At 44.4% G+C, this 19,995-nt stretch overlaps 1 long non-coding RNA gene across 2 annotated transcripts in view; it reads left to right on the forward strand.

The window, feature by feature from the left end:
• The first annotated feature begins 4,365 nt into the window (after positions 1-4,365).
• Positions 4,366-19,995, forward strand: part of LOC132533420 (uncharacterized) — a 63,284-nt gene continuing 47,654 nt past the window's right edge. For both annotated transcript variants that reach the window (XR_009545292.1, XR_009545293.1), the window contains exons 1-2: positions 4,366-4,959; positions 16,431-16,556. This is a non-coding gene — a long non-coding RNA (uncharacterized LOC132533420). The remainder of the gene's footprint in view (positions 4,960-16,430; positions 16,557-19,995) is intronic.

Genomic DNA, 19,995 nt, shown 5'->3' on the forward strand with positions numbered 1-19,995 from the left:
AGCCGGTTAATCACACGTGGTGCGAAGTGCAAGGACCAGTTTAAAGATACCGGTTTGAGCCCCCTGCTCCCCACCTGTGGGGGAGTCGCTTCACAGGAGGTGAAGCAGGTCTGCAGGTGTCTTGTCTTTCCCCCTCTCTGTCTTCCCTTCTTCTCTCCATTTCTCGTTGCCCTATCTAACAACAAATGACATCAATAACAACAGTAATAACAACAACAACAATAACAACAACAACAATAAAAAACAAGGACAACAAAAGGGAAAATAAATATTAAAAAAATATATAAGAACAAGGGAGTCTGGCGGTAGCGCAGTGGGCTAAGCGCAAGTGGCCTAAGCGCAAGTGGAGCAAAATGCAAGAACCGGTGTGAAGATCCCTGTTGGCGCCCCCGGCTCCCCACCTGCAGGGGAGTCGCTTCACAGGCGGTGTAGGTGTCTGTCTGTCTCTCCCTCTCTCTGTCCTCCCCTCCTCTCTGCACTTCTCTCTGTCCTATCCAACAATGACAACATCAAAAATAACAATAACTACAACAATAATTAAAATAACAAGGGCAACAAAAACGAAATAAATAAATATTTTTTTAAAAGAATAAGAGCAAGATAAATGGAATATAGGGACACGAACTTGCAAAAGTAGCTAGATAGTTTCTAAAACTTTGTGAGAACTAGGATGGTTATTATTGGGGGTGGGGGCACAGAACATTGGCGGTGGGTAGTATGGAACTATACCCTGTAATTTACTATCTTGTAAACTTTTTTTCTTATAAACTATTATTAAATTGTAATAAATAAATAGAATAATGGTGGGGTAGTTAGCATAATGGTTATAGAATAAGACTCTCATGTCCGAGGTTCCAAAGTCTCAGGTTCAGTTCCCCATACCACCATAAGCCAGAGCTGAGCAGTGTTTAGGTAAATAAATCAATGAAGAAAGAAAAAGAGAAAGAAAGAGAAAAAGAGAGAGAGAGAAAGAATAGAATAGAGGGAGTCAGGCGGTAGCGCAGCGGATTAAGTATGAGGCACAAAGTGCAAGGACCAGAGGAAGGATCCCAGTTCAAGCCTCTGGCTCCCCACCTGCAGGGGAGCTGCTTCACAGGTGGTGAAGCAGGTCTGCAGGTGTCTATCTTTCTCTCCCCTTCTCTGTCTTACCCTCTTTGCTCCATTTCTCTCTGTCCTATCCAACAACAATGACAACAACAATAACTATAATAATAAAACAACAATGGCAACAAAAAAGGAATAAATAAATAAATATTTAAAAAAAGAATAGAACAGAACAGTAGGGTAGAGGTAGATATTATAATGGTTATGCAAAGAGACTCTCATGCCTGAGGCTCTAAAGTCCCAGGTTCAATACCCTGCACCACCATGAGCCAGAACAGCAGTGCTGTGGTAAAAAAAAAATGAATGAATGAATAGAATAGAATAGGAGAAACAGAGGGAGAAAGAGAACAAAGCATTGCTCCACTATTCATGATGGAATGCCTTTTGTTGCTCTTCAAAAAAGAAAAAAAAAGATGAGGTTGTATTTATTTTTTAATTTTTTTTCCTTTATTGGGGGATTAATGTTTTACATTTGACAGTAAATACAATAGCTTGTACATGCGTAACATTCTTCAGTTTTCCATATAACAAGAGTTTGTATTTATTAACATGAGCAGGAGTGAAGAGAGAAAGAGCGTTGCTCTGGCACAGGAGATGCTAAGGATTGAACCTGTAACCTCACGCTTTTGTTGTTGTTACCAGAGCACTGTTCAGCTCTGACTTATGGTGGTGTGGGAGACTGAACCTGGAACTTTGGAGCCTCAGGCCTGAGAGTCCTTTTGCATAACCATTATGCTACCTACCCTCCACCCAAACCTCATTCATGCTTTTAAGTCCAATTCTCTAGCCACTTATTGGGCCCTCTTTGTTGCTGTTCTGTGATGTTGGAGCTGAGTCACCTCTCAGGCACCAAAATGGTTTTCCCTACCTCCCTTCCTCCTTCCCTTCTTCCTTTCCCTCCCTTCTATTCTTCTTCCTCTTCTTCTTCTTCTCCTTCTTCTTCTTCTTCTTCTTCTCCTTCTTCTTCTTCTTCTTCTTCTTCTTCTCCTTCTTCTTCTTCTTCTTCTTCTTCTTCTTCTTCTTCTTCTTCTTCTTCTTCTTCTTCTTCTTCTTCTTCTCCTTCTTCTTCTTCTTCTTCTTCTTCTTCTTCTTCTTCTTCTTCCTCTCCCTCTTCCTCTTCCTCTTTTTCCTCTTCTTCTCCTCCTTCTCCTTCTCCTCCCTCTCCTCCTTTTCCTTCTTCTCCTTCTATCAGAGCACTACTCAGGTCTGACTTGTGGTACAGGGGATTGCAAGTGGATCTTTGGAATCTCAGGCTTGAACGCTTTTTTGCATAAACAGTACACTATTCCTTTTCACTCTATATGCTTTTTATTCTGTTTTTGATTTATTGTCAGGACTTCAAATATAGTATTAAAAGAAATGAGGGAACAGACATTTTTACCCTTCCCCCAGTATTTAGGGAAAAAGCATTTAGTCTTTCACTATTAGTGTTTCACCAGGAGAGAGTCTTTCTAATACTCGCATGATGTGAGCTGACACTTTTCCATAGATGTCCTTTATCAAATCAAGAAACAAACCTTCTATTTCTGGTTTGCCGACTAACTTGCATTATGTCAGACATTTTTTGGTGACTCTTCCTGAGAGTCATAGAGACATGATCATGTAGTGTTAGTTGTGCTGGAATCATAAGTTACGCCACTTTGTTTCCTAATGGTAAACAAACCCTTCACTCCTGGGGTAAACCTGATTTGATCAAACCTCATTTCCTTTTCTATCTATGGCTAGATTTGATTTGCTAAAATTTTGTTAAGGGTTTGTGTTCATTAGGAATTCATTTCTTATAATCTTATGATCACATATTTGCCTAATTTGGATATCACAGTAGTGCTGACTCAAAATATGAGCTGGGATGTTATTGCCCCCCCCCAACACACACACACACACACACACACACACATCATTTTCTAAATTCTAGATAGAATGGAACCTATTTCTTCTTGAAACTTTAGGTAGGGATCATCACTGAAACCAACTGGACCTGTATTTTTCTTTTCTTTCTTTTTTCTTTAAATTTATTTATTATTGGATAGAGACAGAGAGAAATTGAGAGAGGAGGGGGATATAGAGAGGGAGAAAGAAAGACAGATACCTGCAGGCCTGCTTCACCACTTGCAAAACTTTCCCCACTGCAGGAACTAGGAGCTTGAACCCGAGTCCTTACGCACTGTTATGTGAGCACTTAACCAGGTGCACCACCACCTGGCCTCTCTTTTTTTCTTTATGGGTGGGGGGGGGGTTAATGGTTTATAGTAAAATGCAGTAGTTTGTACATGTGTTACCATTTCTCAATTTTCCACATAACAATTCAATCCCCTCTAGATCCTCCTCTGTCATCATGTTCCAGGATCTGAACACTTCCCCTGACCCCCACCCCAGAGTGCAATACACCAAACTCATGGACCTGGATATTTATTTATTTATTTATTTATTTATTCCCTTTAGTTTCCCTTATTGTTTTATTGTTGTAGTTATTATTGTTGTTGTTATTGATGTCGTCTTTGTTAGGTAGGACAGAGAGAAATGGAGAGAGGAGGGGAAGACAGAGAGGGGGAGAAAAAGACAGACACCTGCAGACCTGCTTCACCGCTTGTGAAGTGACTCCCCTGCAGGTGGGGAGCCAGGGGCTCCAACCAGGATCCTTAAGCCTGTCCTTGCGCTTTGCGCCACATGCGCTTAGCCCGCTGTGCTACCGCCCAACTCCTGAGCTATTTCTTTTAAAGTGCCAAAGGATTTCTTTTTATTTTTTTTATTTTTTATTTATAAAAAGGAAACACTGACAAAACCATAGGATAAGAGGGGTACAACTTCGCACAATTCCCACCACCAGACTTCCGTATCCCATCCCCTCCCCTGATAGCTTTCCTATTCTTTAACCCTCTGGGAGTATGGACCCAAGATTATTGTAGGATACAGAAGGTGGAAGGTCTGGCTTCTGTAATTGCTTCCCTGCTGAACATGGGCGTTGACAGGTCGATCCATACTCCCAGCCTGTCTCTCTCTTTCCCTAGTGGGGAAGGACTCTGGGGAAGCAGAGCTCCAAGGCACATTGGTGGGGTTGTCTGTCCAGGGAAATCTGGTCACATCTTGCTAGCATCTGGTGGCTGAAAAGAGAGTTAACATACAAAGCCAAACAAATTGTTGACCAATCATGGACCTAAAGGCTGGAATAGTGCAGATGAAGTGTTGGGGGGGGGGGTCCTCCATTTTGTACATAGCTAGTAGGCATATTTTAGTTATATTTCAAAGGGCCTGTAGAGCTATACTAGTCTTTTTGTTTGTTTGTTGTTTTTGCCTGAGCCTGAAATCTGATATGCAGCTGGATCCAAGTTATTATCTGGGGAGATGATGTCATGGCTGGGATAAGGATCAAAAAGCTGGATCAGGGAAGAGATTAGCTCCCTAATATGGGAAAGGGGTATAAATATTGTTGACTGTCAACTCCATCAATTTGATGTGATCTGGGGCCCATAATTAGCTTAGGAGCCTGTGTGACCTCTGCATCCCTCTAGATCAGAGCTCACATTCTGTGGTCATGAGTAGGAACATTCCATGCTGCCCCAGTATCAACCCATCTTCCTCAGGTGTAGCATAGAGTATGTTGTCCATCCTCCCTTTGGAGGATGGAACATTCTCTACGATTGTTGATCCCAGTTGAGGGTAAGGTCCTATGGGAACCCACAAAGGGGTCTATTTTGTTGTTCCTGATATTTTTATTCTTTTTATTTCACACATAGAGAGGAAGAGATACCACAGCACTTCCATCTGTGGAGCTTTCTCTGGTGCTGTGGTGCTCCCATGTGGTGCCAGGGTTCAAACTTGGAGCGTCATTCAAGGCAAGGGCCATCCTACTATCAGGTAAGCTACCTCCTAGCTCCACCCCTCTGTCTTGTACTACAAATCAATCTTTTATCAATGTTTAATTGTGTAGCTTTTGTTCATTAGTCATTTGGACAGTGTCAACTTTTTGAATATGCCAACTTCCAAGTGAACACCTTTCATTATCAAGTACAAAAATCACATGACTAATATCACTACCAAAAGTCTTTAAGCTGCCAGCTTCACAGTGGAAGAAAGCAGTTCTCCAAAACTCTATTATCCTGTTGATTTCCAAGAAGCAGAAAGCTCATTTTGGTTTAGTTTCAAGAAAAGTCAGCCAAACACCAAATATGAATAGATATGCATTGTCTCTCAGTCATTTTAAGTAAAAATCGTGCTCCACAGCCTGGGAATAGGGCATCGAACTCTCAAGCGTGAGAACCTGAGTTCAGTCCCTGACATCGCAGGTACCAGAGTGATGCTCTGGTTTTCTATTCTTCTCTTTCTTTGATTGATTGATTGATTGATTGATTGATTGATTGCCTCCAGGGTTATTGCTGGGGCTTAGTGCCTGCACTACAAATCCACTGCTCCTGGCAGCCATTTAAAAATTTTTTTTCTAGTTGGATAGGACAGAGAGAAATTAAGAGGAGAGAGGGAGATAGAGAGGGAGAAAGAGGGGCTGGGTGGTGGTGTACCTGGTTGAGCTCACATGTTACAGTGCACAAGGACCCAGGTTCGAGCCCCTGGTCCCCACCTGCAGTTGGAAAGCAATGCGAGTGGTGAAGCAGGGCTGCAGGTGTCTCTCTGTCTCTCTGTCTCTCTACCCTTTACCCTTTCAGATTCTGACTGTCCCTATCCAATAAACAAATAAAAATGATAAAAACTTAAAAAACAAAAAGGAAGCAGAGAGACATCTACAGACCTGGTTCTCCACTTGTGAAGTGACTTCCTTGCAGATAGGGAGCTGGGGGCTAGAAGCACTTTGTGCTATGTGCACTTAACCCAGTACACCACCACCCAGACCCCTTATTAATCTTTTTTAAAATAAAAAAAAAAAAGATGTCCCATGGGGAGGTGTCTAATTTAGCTCAAGTAACCACACAAGTACTTTTTCTTGCCATTATTGTGCCGATTAAATTCTGCTTTGGAAAGTGATAGAAATATCTCCCGTGGACTTCCTATTTTGTCACACAGATTAGCAAAAAGGCATACACTCTGGTGAATACATTTTTACCTTCATAGAGGATATTCTTTGGCAAAAATGGAATATTTTTATGCAAATATATGCCGGTGAAGAATTCAGTGATGGGGACCAGGAAGTAGCACAGCCAGTTAAGCATACACAGCACTATACACAAGAATCCACATAAGGACCTGGGTTCGAGCCCCTGTTCCCCCTGTGCAGTGACGACAATTCACAAGTGGTGAAGCAGGACTGCTGGTGTCTTTCTGTTTCTTCCTCCCCGCTCAATTTCTCTCTGTCCTATCTAATAATAATATATTTTTTTAAATGGAAAGAGCAGGGGGTAGATAGCATAATGATTATACAAACAGACTCTCATGACTGAGGCTCTGTCAAGTCCCAGGTTCAGTCCCCTGCACCACCATAAGCCAGAGCTGAGCAGTGCTCTGGTAAAAATAAATAAATACATAAATAAATAAAATGGGAAAAATGGCTGCTAGGAACAGTGGATTCTGTAGTGCGCTGGCAAGCCCTAGCAACGGCCCTGGAGGCAAAAAAAAAAAAGAAGAAGAAGAAGAAGAAGAAGAAGAAGAAGAAGAAGAAGAAGAAGAAAATCAGTGACTGCAGTAACTGTTAGTACAGCTTGGTGCCACTGCCTTGATTAGTGCTAAGTCACAAGAAGGATTACCCACCTTTGCTTTTGCACTATCACTACAAATGTCCATACAGTAGAAACGGCAAGTAACATCTCAGTATTATGAGGAAATCAGCTTTGACTTTGTGGGAGGCCTTGGAAGGACCTTGGGGACTCCCCCCCCCCAGAAAACTATACTTTTTTCCTCTATTTTTTTTATTTGAGATGGGAGGGAGAGACGGAGGGTGAGAGAGAGATAGAGAGAGGGAGAGAGAGAGAGAGACACCTGCAGACCTGCTTTACCACTCATGAAACGCCCCCCCCCCACCCTTGTAGGGACTGGAGGCTCTAACCCGGGTCCTGGCTCTTGGTAATATGTGCACTTAACCAGTATGCCACCACCTGGCCCCTGCAAACTACCCTTTCAGAACCACTGCTTTAAAGTTGTGAGGATTAGAGAAAATAATGTATGCAAAGCAGTTGGCACATTCTCAGTGCTTAATTCATGCTAACAATTATACTTCTTATTCAGAATGGTTCCGTTTCTCAATACCTCTGTGTCCTTATCACCTCCAGCCTAGATGCTGTTGCAATATGAACTTCACTGAATTATACATAAGCTTATTTTAATTATATACATATAACTGTCTTGTGGTGGTGCTGGGGATTGATCCTGGGACCTTTGCTTCCTGATGCATTAGGCTATCCATTATGCTATCTCCCCAGTCCTATACTTAAACTTCTAAAGGGCATGTATCTATGACCCAGAGAGCTTGCCAAGTGTCTTGCTCATTTAAATGCATAAATGAGTAGCTAAGGCAAATACACCAAATTCCATCTTATGGATGAAAAATGGGGAGTATCTGAGCTCAAGGGATTTCTTGGCTAGTGATTGAACCTGAACTGCTAAGGTCAATGCTGGACATCAGGCCAGAGGTCAGGTATCCAATTGGAGGCCCATTGAGAGTGAGCAGTGGGGGGGCCAGATGGAGGTGCACCTGGTTAAGTGCACATATTACTGTGCACAAAGACTTGGGTTCAAGCCCCTGCTCCCCACCTGCAGGGGCAAAACTTCATGAACAGTGAAGCAGTGCTATAGGCCTCTCTCTCTCTCTTTCTCTCTCTCTCCCTCACAGTTTCTCTCTGTTCTAACAAATGAAATAAATAAAACTAAAAGAGAGAGAAGCAAAGGGCAGGCAGGGGATAGTAAGACTGCAAGGTGACTGCCCAAAAGCCAAACTTGCCCAGTGCTGCCTGAATGGTGCTTTCAATTTGAAAAATGTCCCAAGGAAAACACTAAAGGAATACACTGGGCAGCCAGGGAGGTGGCTCAGCAGGCAGAGTACAGGACTTGCATGGATGAGAGTCTGGGCCTTGATCCATATGACAGCAATGCCTATGTCAGAGAAATGCTCTGGTCTCTCTGTGTCTAGCGTTCTCAATAAACAAATTGCTCGCTCTCTCAGTTCAAATAATAAATTTGCAAATGAGGAAATCCAGAGGTTGAAAAAATCATCTTAATAGACATGCAAATTCATTAGTAATCAGGGAACTGCAAATTAAAACAGCAGTGGGCTCTGCTCTCCTTTTACACTTCATAAATTGACAAGATTGGAAAAGCTGGATGGTGCCTAGCATAGGTAATGATGGCAGGAGAGAAGAATAATCAACCATGAATTTCTGGTGAGCATGTGAGCCCATTCTGTCACCACAATGAGGTACCACCTCACACCAGACAGAATGAATTATATGCAAAAAAAAAAGAAAAAAGAAAAAAGGGGGTCAGTGGTGGTACACCAGGTTAAACACATAATTATTGGTGGGGTTGTCTGTCCAGGGAAGTCTGGTTGGCATCATGCTAGCATCTGGAACCTGGTGGCTGAAAAGAGAGTTAACATACAAAGTCAAACAAATTGTTGACCAGTCATGAACCTAAAGGCTGGAATAGTGCAGATAAAGAGTTGGGGGGGGGGTCCTCCATTTGTAGATAGCTAGTAGGCATATTTTGGTTATATTCCAAAGGGCCTGTGGCTATACTAGTTTTTTTTTTTTTTTTTTTTTTCCCCCCCTGAGCCTGAAATCTGATATGCAGATGGATCCTAATTATTGTCTGGGGAAATGATGTCATGGCTGGAAAAAGAACCAGAAAGCTACATCAGGGAAGAGAGTAGCTCCCAAATATAGGAAAGGTGTATAAATATTGTTGACTGTAAACCCCATCGATTTGATGTGATCTGGGGCCCATATTCAGCTTAGGAGCCTGTGTGACCTCTGCATCCCTGTAGATCTGAGTTCACATTCTGTGGTCATGAGTAGGAACGTTTAAAGCTGCCCCAATATCAGGACCCATCTTCCTCAGGTGTAGCATAGAGTATGTTGTCCATCTTCCCTTTGGAGGATGGAATATTCTCTACCATTGTTGATCCACCAATGAGTTAAGGTAAAAAAAGAAAGAAAGAAAGAAAGAAAGACCTTGACCACTACCTTATACCAGATACACAAAATTAAACAAAGTTAAGCAGCTGAGAAGTAACTTAGCAATTAAAGCCCATTCCTTATCATGCTTGAAGCCCTGGGTGTGACTTCCAGCAGCCCGTAGGAGCTGGAAATAGACAGCATCTAGAAGACTCTGGGTATTGGAATACTGCTATAGTCTCTCTCTCCTCTCTGCTTCTCTCTTCCTATCTCTAAAAAAAATAAGAAAGAAAGAAAGAAAGAAAGAAAGGAAGAAAGAAAGAAAGAAAGAAAGAAAGAAAGAAAGAAAGAAAGAAAGAGAGAAAGAAAAGGAACCACGGACTAGTTAAAGAGCTCGCATGGGCAGTGCACTACTCTGTCATATGCTTTACATTGGGTTCTAGTTCTCCCCCGCCAAGAGAATTGCATCAGTCCTGTTAATTTCGCGGCCCGCTTGGCCCCGCCCCAAGGAACCCCGCCAGAGTTAAGGAGTTCCAGAGTTAGAGGGTTCCTGAGTTCGAGAGAGTGTTTGCGCCGCCGCAAAGAGACAGCAGAGTTCTGTTTGGTGATTAGTTTGTCTTAGTTTATGAATCGTTGTTCCTGAATAAAGAAATACAGCTTCCCTGCCCAGCCGTTGTCTCCGCGTCTCTGTTCACCACCGCGAAGCTAGCCCGCCCGGCAAGAGCCGCCGAATTTTAACAACACTACTTTGCTATGTGTATGATCAAAGTTTGAGTCTAGCCGATGAAGGAAGCTTCAGTGCTGTGGTTTCTTTCACTCTCTCTGTCTTGCTCTGAAAAAAGTCATCCCAGAGTGGTGAATGATGGAGGCGACCAACACAAATGGAACCACTGCACATGGTGCCAATCACAAGAATCCCGGTTTGATCCCCCAACTCCCTACTGCAGGTGTGCAGGTGTCTATCTTTCTCTCTTTCTCTCTGTCCTATATAACAACGGCAATAACAACAACAGCAACAACAAAAATGAAAAAAAAAGTCTCCACAATTGTAGTGTAGACACTGAGCCTCAGCAATGACCCTTGAGGGGGGAAAAAAGGAGCCATATAAAAGTATTGAAAAATGTATCGCAGACCTAAACTCAATAGCTAAAGCTGTATATCTTCAAGAAGGAAAATACTGGCCGGGGGCTGGGTGGCAGCGCCCCTGCTGAATCACATATCACCATGCACAAGAACTTGGCTTTGAGCCCTGCTCCCCACCTGCTGAGGGGACGCTTTATGAACAGGTCTGCAGATGTCTCTCTTTCTTTATCTTCCTCTACCCCTCTCAATTTCTCTCTGTCCTATCAAAGAAAATAGTAAGAGGGGAGTCGGGCGGTAGCGCAGCGGGTTAAGCGCAGGTGGCGCAAAGCACAAGGACTGGCATAAGGATCCCGGTTCGAACCCCGGCTCCCCACCTGCAGGGGAGTCGCTTCACAGGCGGTGAAGCAGGTCTGCAGGTGTCTATCTTTCTCTCCCCTTCTCTGTCTTCCCTTCCTCTCTCCATTTCTCTCTGTCCTATCCAACAACGACAACTACAATAATAAAGCGACAAGGGCAAAAAAAGGGAATAAATAAATAAAATAAATTAAAAAAAGAAAATAGTAAGAGAAACAGAGAGAGAAAGAAGAAAGGAAACACAGGAGACTGTTTTCATGAATTAAGTGTAGACATACATGTTTTCAAATGGGTAGAAAAAAGCAGTGACTTAAAAGGAAACAATGTAAATTAAATTTCCCTCACCTACTAGAAAGGTTCCTGAGTCTCCTTCCATGGTCAGCATGTTCATTCAGCACCTTGGGGGCAGACACTGCCTAGTACTCCATCCAGAGGCCCCAGCCCCCACTCCCATCATCCCCCTCACTACCTCTATCCCTGGCCTTCCACCATGGTCTACCCAGCATTCCCCTTGAAAGCAATCCGTTCCCTCTTTACTGCAGTCTTCTCTTACCTCCTTTGATCTTGTTCTAAACAAGCCTTGCTGTGATATCCTGTGCAATGTTTGGTACAATTATCATTTTTCTTTTATTTTTAAAAAATATTTACTTATTTATTCCCTTTTGTTGCCCTTGTGTTGTTGTTGTAGTTATTATTGTTGTTGTTGTCGTCATTGCTGGATAGGACAGAGAGAAATGGAGAGAGGAGGGGAAGACAGAGAGAGGGAGAGAAAGACACCTGCAGACCTGCTTCACCACTTGTGAAGTGACTTCCTTGCAGGTGGGGAGCCGGGGGCTCAAAGCAGGATGCTTACGCGGGTCCTTGCGCTTAACTCTCTGCACTACCGCCCGACTCCCCAGTTATCATTTTTCTTCATCACCCATTAAAATAAATACCTAACAATTGAAAAAATATACATATATTGTTGTTAAATTTTTAAGGCTCTTGCCAGCTGGGTTGGCTTCGCAGTGGTGAACAGAGACGCGGAGACAACGGCTGGGCAGGGAAGCTGTATTTCTTTATTCAGGAACAACGATTCATAAACTAAGACAAACTAATCACCAAACAGAACTCTGCTGTCTCTTTGTGGCGGCGCAAGCACTCTTTCTTTTACTCTCGAACTCAGGAACCGTCTCTTACTCTGGAACTCTGGAACTCTCGTACTGGGGAACCCTCTGAAACTCTGACACACTGGAACTCTCTCTTACTCTGTAACCCTGAAACTCTCGAACTCAGGAACTCAGGAACTCTCGTACTCTGAAACTCTGGACCTCTCTTACTCTGTCACCCTCGAACTCAGGAACCCTCTCAAACTCAGGAACCCTCTCTCGGGGTTCCTTGGGGTGGGGCCAAGCAGGCCCGCGAAATTAATAGGACTGATCCAATTCTCTTGGCAGGGGGAGGGCTAGGACAAACCAATGTAAAGCATACGACAATTCCCCCTTTTCTTTTTAACTAAATGACTATAGTATCAAGGGTGTGGGGTGAACAGAAACATATATAACAAAAACCAGCATGTTGCCAAGGGAAGGCCTGAGGGGGCCATATCTGAAAAAAAAACATTTCTTGCCTCTGGGGGGCTACTTGCCTCCATGGGCAATTGCATGGGGGCGGGGAACGGCCTAGGGTCCCAAAGGCAGCTGGCTGCAACTTACTTACTATGAAACAAAACTTGTTATTAGCATATCTACTGCACGATCCAACGTTTCTAATAGAGAAGGAATTTGAGACTTTTACATATCAACAACGTCTTTTAACCTTTTGTTACACCCATTCAAGATGGAGACACACCCTAGGTGTGGGCCGGAGAGGAAACCTCAGGCATGAGAATAATTAGCATAGCCATTGTGCGATCTACCATTTCTAATAGAGAAGGTAGTGTTTTACATATCAACAAGTCTATTTAACCTTTTGTTTAGACTAACTTAGTTAAAATATATTGATTGTTAACTAATTTTTACCTCAGACTTTAAATGTAAGTTAATTTTATCTTTATGAGAATTACATTGAAAACCTTTTTCATTTAACTTTGACTAGTAAGAATTTAGCCTTAAAGCTACTGTTTACTAAACTTTAAACATACACAAAAACATGGTCATTAATACACAAGGAGAGAAACCTTTGTTACGAAGATATGTCATTTTAAACACGAATTTAAATCTGTACTGTCTTAGTAGTTGGGGGGGTCACCATTCGGAGGTGGCTTCCCGCGCAGCTCCATTCCCGAGCAGCTCCACTTCTAGGAATTGCAGGTTGCGATCTCTGCACAAATCTCTGCGTACTCCAGCTTGTCTGCCTTCAGACCGGACCTGCGGCTGGAGATCTCGTGTGCCCAGTTTCGGCACGGAGCCCGGGGGTCCGGGAGGCCCGGGATGGTTCCAGAATTCATAGAAAGAGGGCAGGCAGGCTAGTTTTGTAGAAGGCGTGAGCCTAGGTGCCCAGGGGTGGCGGCCATGCCCCATGGCCCTGCCATGTCTGCTGCCCTGCTCGCAGTGGCTGAGCAGCATGGAGGGATCACGAGTCCAGTGCCCTGCGCCACGCGGTGGAGAGCCGGCTCCTGTGGGCTGGCCTCGGGCTCTTGCATGTTGGCCTCGGGCTCTTGCGTGTTGGCATAGGGCTCCAGCATGTTGGCATTGGGCTCCTGGGGCTTTTGTGTGCTGGCGTAGGCCTCCTGCGGGCTGCGGGGCTGCGGGGCTGCGGGGCTGCGGGGCTGCGGGGCTGTGGGGCTGCGGGGCTGCGGGGCTGCGGGCGCGGTGCGCGGGGTTGTCTGGGCGCAGCCGGCTGGCTGGCTGTTCCACCAGGTGGAATCAGCAGCTCCGTGCCTTGCCTCCCTCCCGCTGGCACTTCCAGACTCTTCTGGCTGTTTTGAGTTCGCCCAAGCGAGTGGGAACCACAGAGTGGTCCAGAGATAAATGTTCCAGAAACAGCAAAACAGTCTCGTGAAGAAAGAGCAGAGGCCTTTGGAGATCTCTTCACAAGCAGAAGAGAAGGCCATCGTGCATAGGTAGCCAAATTGTCTTTACTTATCTGAGAGATGCGCAGGTCAGGTCCACGTGGGCGCCATTTGTTGTTAAAATTTTGGAGGCTCTTGCCGGGCTGGCTTGTTTCACGGCGGGTAACAGAGACAACGGCTGGGCAGGGAAGCTGTATTTCTTTATTCAGGAACAACGATTCACAAACTAAGACAAACTAATCACCAAACAGAACTCTGCTGTCTCTTTGCGGCGGCGCAAGCACTCTTTCCTTTTCTGTAACTCGGGAACTCTCCAACTCTCGAACTCAGGAACTCTTTCACTCTGGAACTCTGGAACTCTACTCTGAAACTCAAGAACTCAGGAACTCAGGAACTCAGGAACTCTCGAACTCTCGGACTCAGGAACCCTCTCTCGGGGTTCCTTCGGGCGGGGCCAAGCAGGCCCGCGAAATTAATAGGACTGATCCAATTCTCTTGGCAGGGGGAGGGCTAGGACAAACCAATGTAAAGCATACGACAATATATATTTCTTTTTTTTCTATTACAAGGACTTTCACTGCTCTGAGCCAACATTTTCAGACAGAGACAAAAGAAAGAGAGAGATTAAAGCACCAAAACTTCCCCCAGTGCAGTGGGACTCAGGGCTTGGACCTCAACATGCACCCACAGGAAAACTGGCACATTCCCAGATAAGCTTTTTCACCACTCCTAAAAATATTTTTGATGGGGTCTGATGGTGCCACATAGTGCAATGCACACATTACAGTGTGCAAGGAACCAGGTTCAAGTCCCCAGTCCCCACCTGCAAGTGGTGAAGCAAGGCTGCGGGTGTTTCTCTTTCTCTTTCCATCTCTATTCCTCACCCCCTCTCAATTTTTCCCTGGCTCTATCCAAAATAAATATATAAATAAAATATTAAAAAATGTTTTTGTGGCTGGGGAGACAGCATAATGGTTATGCAAAAGACTTTCATGCCTGAGGCTCTAATGTACCGGGTTCAGTCCCCAGCTCCACCATAAGCCAGAGCTGGACTCTCTCTCTCTCTCTCTCTTCCTCTTTTATCCTTGCTCTGTTCTCTCCTTCATTAAAAAATAAACACAATATTTTAAAAAATATATATATATTCTTTTAGATTTTATTTATTTATTTATTAATGAGAAACATAGGAGGAGAGAGAAAGAGCCAAACATCACTTTGTTACATGTGCTGCCTGGGATTGAACTCAGGACCTCATGGTTGAGAATCCAATGCTTTATCCACTGTGCCACCTCCTAGACCACTAAAAATATATATATATATATTTTTTATTATTATTTATAAGAAGGAAACATTGACTAAACTAAACATTGACTAAACATAGGATAAGAGCGGTACAACTTCACACAATTCCCACCACCAGAACTCTGTATCCCATCCCCTCCCCTGATAGCTTTCCTATTCTTTAACCCTCTGGGAGTATGGCCAAGGTCATTGTGGGAATCAGAAGGTTGAAGGTCTGGCTTCTGTAATTGCTTCCCCACAGAACATGGGCATTGACAGGTCGATCCATACTCCCAGCCTGTCTCTCTCTTTCCCTAGTGGGAAAAGGCTCTGGGGAAGCAGAGCTCCAAGGCACATTGGTGGGGTTGTCTGTCCAGGGAAGTCTGATCACATCCTGCTAGCATTTGGAACCTGGTGGTTGACAAGAGAGTTAACATACAAAGCCAAACAAATTGTTGACCAATCATGGACCTAAAGGCTGGAATAGTGCAGATGAAGTGTGTGTGGGGGGGGTTCCTCCATTTTGTAGATAGCTAGTAGGCATATTTTAGTTATATTTCAAAGGGCCTGTAGCTATACTAGGTTTTTTTTTTTTTTTTTTTTTTGCCTGAGCCTGAAATCTGATATGCAGGTGGATCCAAGTTATTGTCTAGGGAGATGATGTCATGGCTGGGAAAAGGATCAAAAAGCTGGATCAGGGAAGAGATTAGCTCCCTAATATGGGAAAGGGGTATAAATACTGTTGACTGTCAACTCCATCAATTTGATGTGATCTGGGGCCCATAATTAGCTTAGGAGCCTGTGTGACCTCTGCATCCCTCTAGATCTGAGTTCACATTCTGTGGTCATGAGTAGGAACATTCCATGCTGCCCCAGTATTGACCCATCTTCATCAGGTGTAGCATAGAGTATTGTTCAGCCTCCCTTCAGAGGATGGAACATTCTCTACCATTGATTCAAGTTGAGGGCGAGATCCTATGGGGGCCCACAGAGGGGTCTGTTTTGTTGTTCCTGATAGAAATGATCGGTATCAATGGAGAGAGGTATTTGTTTTGAGTTCTAGGCCCATCAAGTCTGTTTGGGAATCTCAGGATTCCCAGATTAGGGCCCCAGCTGGTGGACTGGCCTGATAGTGACTAAAGAGTCATCGTTAAAGTATGCCTGTCTCTTGCCCTTATTCGGCTTTTGCAGTCCTTGCTTTGAAGGTTAGCTTTGGAGTGAGTGAGAGAACTGTAATAGGAGGTAGGTGAGGATAAAATATATTTTCATAGTTAAACAAGCTGAAAGCATTTCATGTGGTATGTTCTTGGGATTATACGTATGTGTGCATTGAAAGGGAGGGAAAGTATTGTGTGAGGGGGCTGAGTGTGGGCCTGTAAGAGTAAGAACATGTAGGCCTGTGGTAGGGGAGGAGCATAGGTGTGACCCCTGTGTATCTGTGTGCATGGACACAAGTGCAGTGGGCATGTGGGGTGGGTGGGGCTGGAGGAAAACAGGTGAGTGGGCGCAGTGGTGTGAGGGGCGATCCCTCCCAGCACACCTCCAGCAGAGACTCGCCTCCCTAGAAAGGAGATGCGGAGAAGAGGCACGTGGGTCAGCAGCAACCCAGCCAGCCACCTGCCGCCTGTTACCCACAGGCCCTCAGAGGAGGAGGGAAGTCTCTCCTTGGCCCAGAGCAGCCCGGAGTCCTGGTAACCATCGCTAGGGACCGGGAGTTCTGGGAACAGCCAGAGCCCAGAACCGGCAGGCGGGGGCAGATCTCAGCTCTATTTGTGGGTCTGGATTTAGCACAGGGCCCTGAGAAGAGGGGCTGGGTGCTTACACGTCCCTGTCAGCCTTGCACAAGGGCCATTCCTACAGGCGCCCAAAGAGGTGGAGGGGGTAGGGGGTTGCTCAAGGTCCCATAGAGCAGCACCCAGGCCACAGGGCTTTTCTGTAGCACTGTTGGCCGGGCTCTCTCTGTGGCTGTCCTCAGACAGACTCCTGGGTGCTCAACTAAGTGATTCTTGTGCCAATTCCCAGGCCAGCTCCTGGACCAGGAAGTAGCTGGGCTCTCTGGTATAGGAAGCCCAAGAGCAGGGTGATGCCCCACATAGCAGCTGACATGCAGGAGACCAAGCAGACAGGGGCGACTTCCCTTTGAGAGATGGGCAGGTCTCTGTGGTGGGCAGGGCCTGGGGGGCGGGGTGTAACAGAGTACTGACAGAGCCTAGCTTTCAGGGCTCAGGACTGTGACTACTAGCCCACCCAAATGGAAGCCTTTCTACTTAAAGTACTCTGGAATGGGCAGCAAATAGTTCTACACATGACTTTCATAACTGAGGCTCTGATGTCCCAGGATTAATCCCCAGCACCACCGTGAACCAGATTGAGCAATGCTATGGTGTCTCTCTCTGTCTGTGTATGTGTATCTTTCTCTTCGTATCTCTCTCATAAATAAAATAAAACAAAACAAAACAAAATAAAATAAAATAAAAACATAGCATAGGGGAAATAACAGTGCAAAGAGATTCTCAAACCTGAGACTCCAGAGTCCCAGGTTCAATGTCCTGTACCACCATAAGCCAGACCTGAGCAGTGCCCTGGTAAAAATAATAAAGAAAGGATTCTTGTATATTCTGGCTGTTTGTCAGCCTTGTCCAGAATTATACCTGAGTTTTTATGCTTCTCAGGCTTAGAGCTGAGGAAGTCCCACCTGTCCAGCCCACCTGCTACTGTTGCCTGCTGGGGCCTGCACTGCTCCTGGTGGACTGATTTTTTTTTTCCCTCTTTCTCTTCTTTTTTAATTAAATTAATTAATTAATTAATTTATTTATTTTTGCCTCCAGGGTTATTGCCGGGGCTTGGTGCCTGCACCATGAATCCACTGCTCCTGGAGACCGTTTTTTCCCCTTCTGTTGCCCTTGTTGTTTTATCATTGTTGTGGTTATTACTATTGTTGTTGTTGTTGTTGCTGTCGTTGGACAGGACAGAGAGAAATCGAGAGAGGAGGGGAAGACAGATCTGCTTCACTGCCTGTGAAGTGACTCCCCTGCAGGTAAGGAGCCCTGGGCTCGAACCGGGATCCCTACGTCGGTCCTTGCGCTTTGTGCCACGTGTGCTTAACCTGCTGTGCTACCACCCGACTCCCTTTTTATTTTATTTTTTAAATTTCAGACAGAAGGACACACACACACACAGGAGAGATACCACAGCACCACTCCACTTTTCATGGAACTTTCCTTGGTTTTGTCCATGGTCCTCCCATGTATTTATCAGGCAAGCTACCTCCTGGTCACCTCTCCTTTTTAATTTTTTTTAAAGTTCCCAAGTCAGACTATCTTTTTTTTTTTTTTTTTTTAATTGTTTTATTATCTTTATTTATTTTTTGGATAGAAACAGCTAGAAATCGAGAGGGAAGGGATGAAAAAGAGGAAGAGAGACATAGAGACATCTGTAGCATTGCTTCACGACCCGAAAAGCATTCCCCCTGCAGGTGGGGACCAGGGGCTCAAACCCAGGTCCTTGTGCACTGTGATATCCATCAGTCAATCTTTGTTTAAAATATATATATAATATATAATATAATAAATAAGTATATATATAATATATAATATAATAAATAAGTATATATAATATATAATATAATAAATAAGTATATATATAATATATAATATAATAAATAAGTATATATAATATATAATATAATAAATAAGTATATATATAATATATAATATAATAAATAAGTATATATAATATATAATATAATAAATAAGTATATATAATATATAATATAATAAATAAGTATATATATATATACTTATTTATTGGATGGGGCAGAGAGAAATTGAGAAGGGAGGGAGAGAGGAAAAGAGAAGAGGGGGAGGGATAGACAGCATAATGGTTATGCAAAGAGACTCTCATGCCTGAGGCTACAAAATTCCAGTTTCAATCCCCCGCACCACCATAAACCAGAGCTGAGAGAGAGGCTTCTGCAGCACTGCTTCACCACTTGCAAAGCTTCGCCACCCCCCCCACACACACACAGGTGGAGACTGAGGGCTGGAACCCTGGTCCTTGTGCACTGTAACATGTGCGCCCAACCAAAAGTGCCACCACCTGGCCTCTTCTGTTGTTGTTTTTATTTTAATTAATTAATTTGTTTTCGCTTTTGTTGCCCTTGTTCTTTTTCATTGTTGTAGTAGTAGTTGTTGTTGTTATTGATGTTGTCGTTATTGTATAGGACAGAGAAAAATGAAGAGAGGAGGGGAACACAGAGGGGGAGAGAAAGATAGACACCTGCAGACCTGCTTTACCACCTGTGAAGAGACTCCCCTCCAGGTGGGGAGCCGGGGGCTTGAACTGGGATCCTTTTGCCAGTCCTTCTGCTTTGCACCATTTGCTCTTAACCCGCTGTGCTACTGCCCAACTCCTGCCTCTTCTGTTTAAATGTTAATTTAATGATTAGTGTTATGAGAGAGAAGCTAGAGCACAGGCGCACACAGTGGTGGGAAGTGAATTCAAGGTCTCTCAACCTCTCACATGCAAGTCTTACTTTCGACCTGCTGAGCTCCACCTTCAGGAGCTCCCCTCTCTCTCCCTTCCTCTGTCCTCTCTCCTTTGTCATTTTTTAGACAGAGATGGAGGGCAGGGGTGAGAGACAGATTACAGTACCAAAACTTCTTTCGGTATTGTAGGGGCAAGGCTTGAGCCTGGGTCACACACATGGCAAAGCAGTGCACTGCCCAAGTGAGCCATTTACCAGCATTATGCACTCTTGCATTATGCACTGAGCCTTTCAGCTCAGGTATAACACCAGAGATGGAATATATTAAGATCCAAATCCCTGCTTGGACTCCAAGATTGACTGGTAGACTTTTCTAAATTACCTTCACTCTAAATTCAATCTCAAACTGTAGAGGTATTCAGGTCAGGGCTGATTAAGGAGCAGTTTGCCCAATGGGCCTAGAACCCAAGCCACATGTCACCAAATGGAGTCCAGGGCTACCCTGTTACCACATATGGGGGGGTGTACTATGGAAAGAGTGTGACCTCTGGGGCAGATCTGCGCCAAGACCCCAACACCGGTATAGCTGGCCCCGAGACTTGTATTGGTCTCCTGTACTACCAGAATTTTTCCCCAGCAGTCTC

The sequence above is a fragment of the Erinaceus europaeus genome, chromosome 16 (assembly GCF_950295315.1).
Source record: "Erinaceus europaeus chromosome 16, mEriEur2.1, whole genome shotgun sequence".
NCBI classification, from domain to species: domain Eukaryota; kingdom Metazoa; phylum Chordata; class Mammalia; order Eulipotyphla; family Erinaceidae; genus Erinaceus; species Erinaceus europaeus.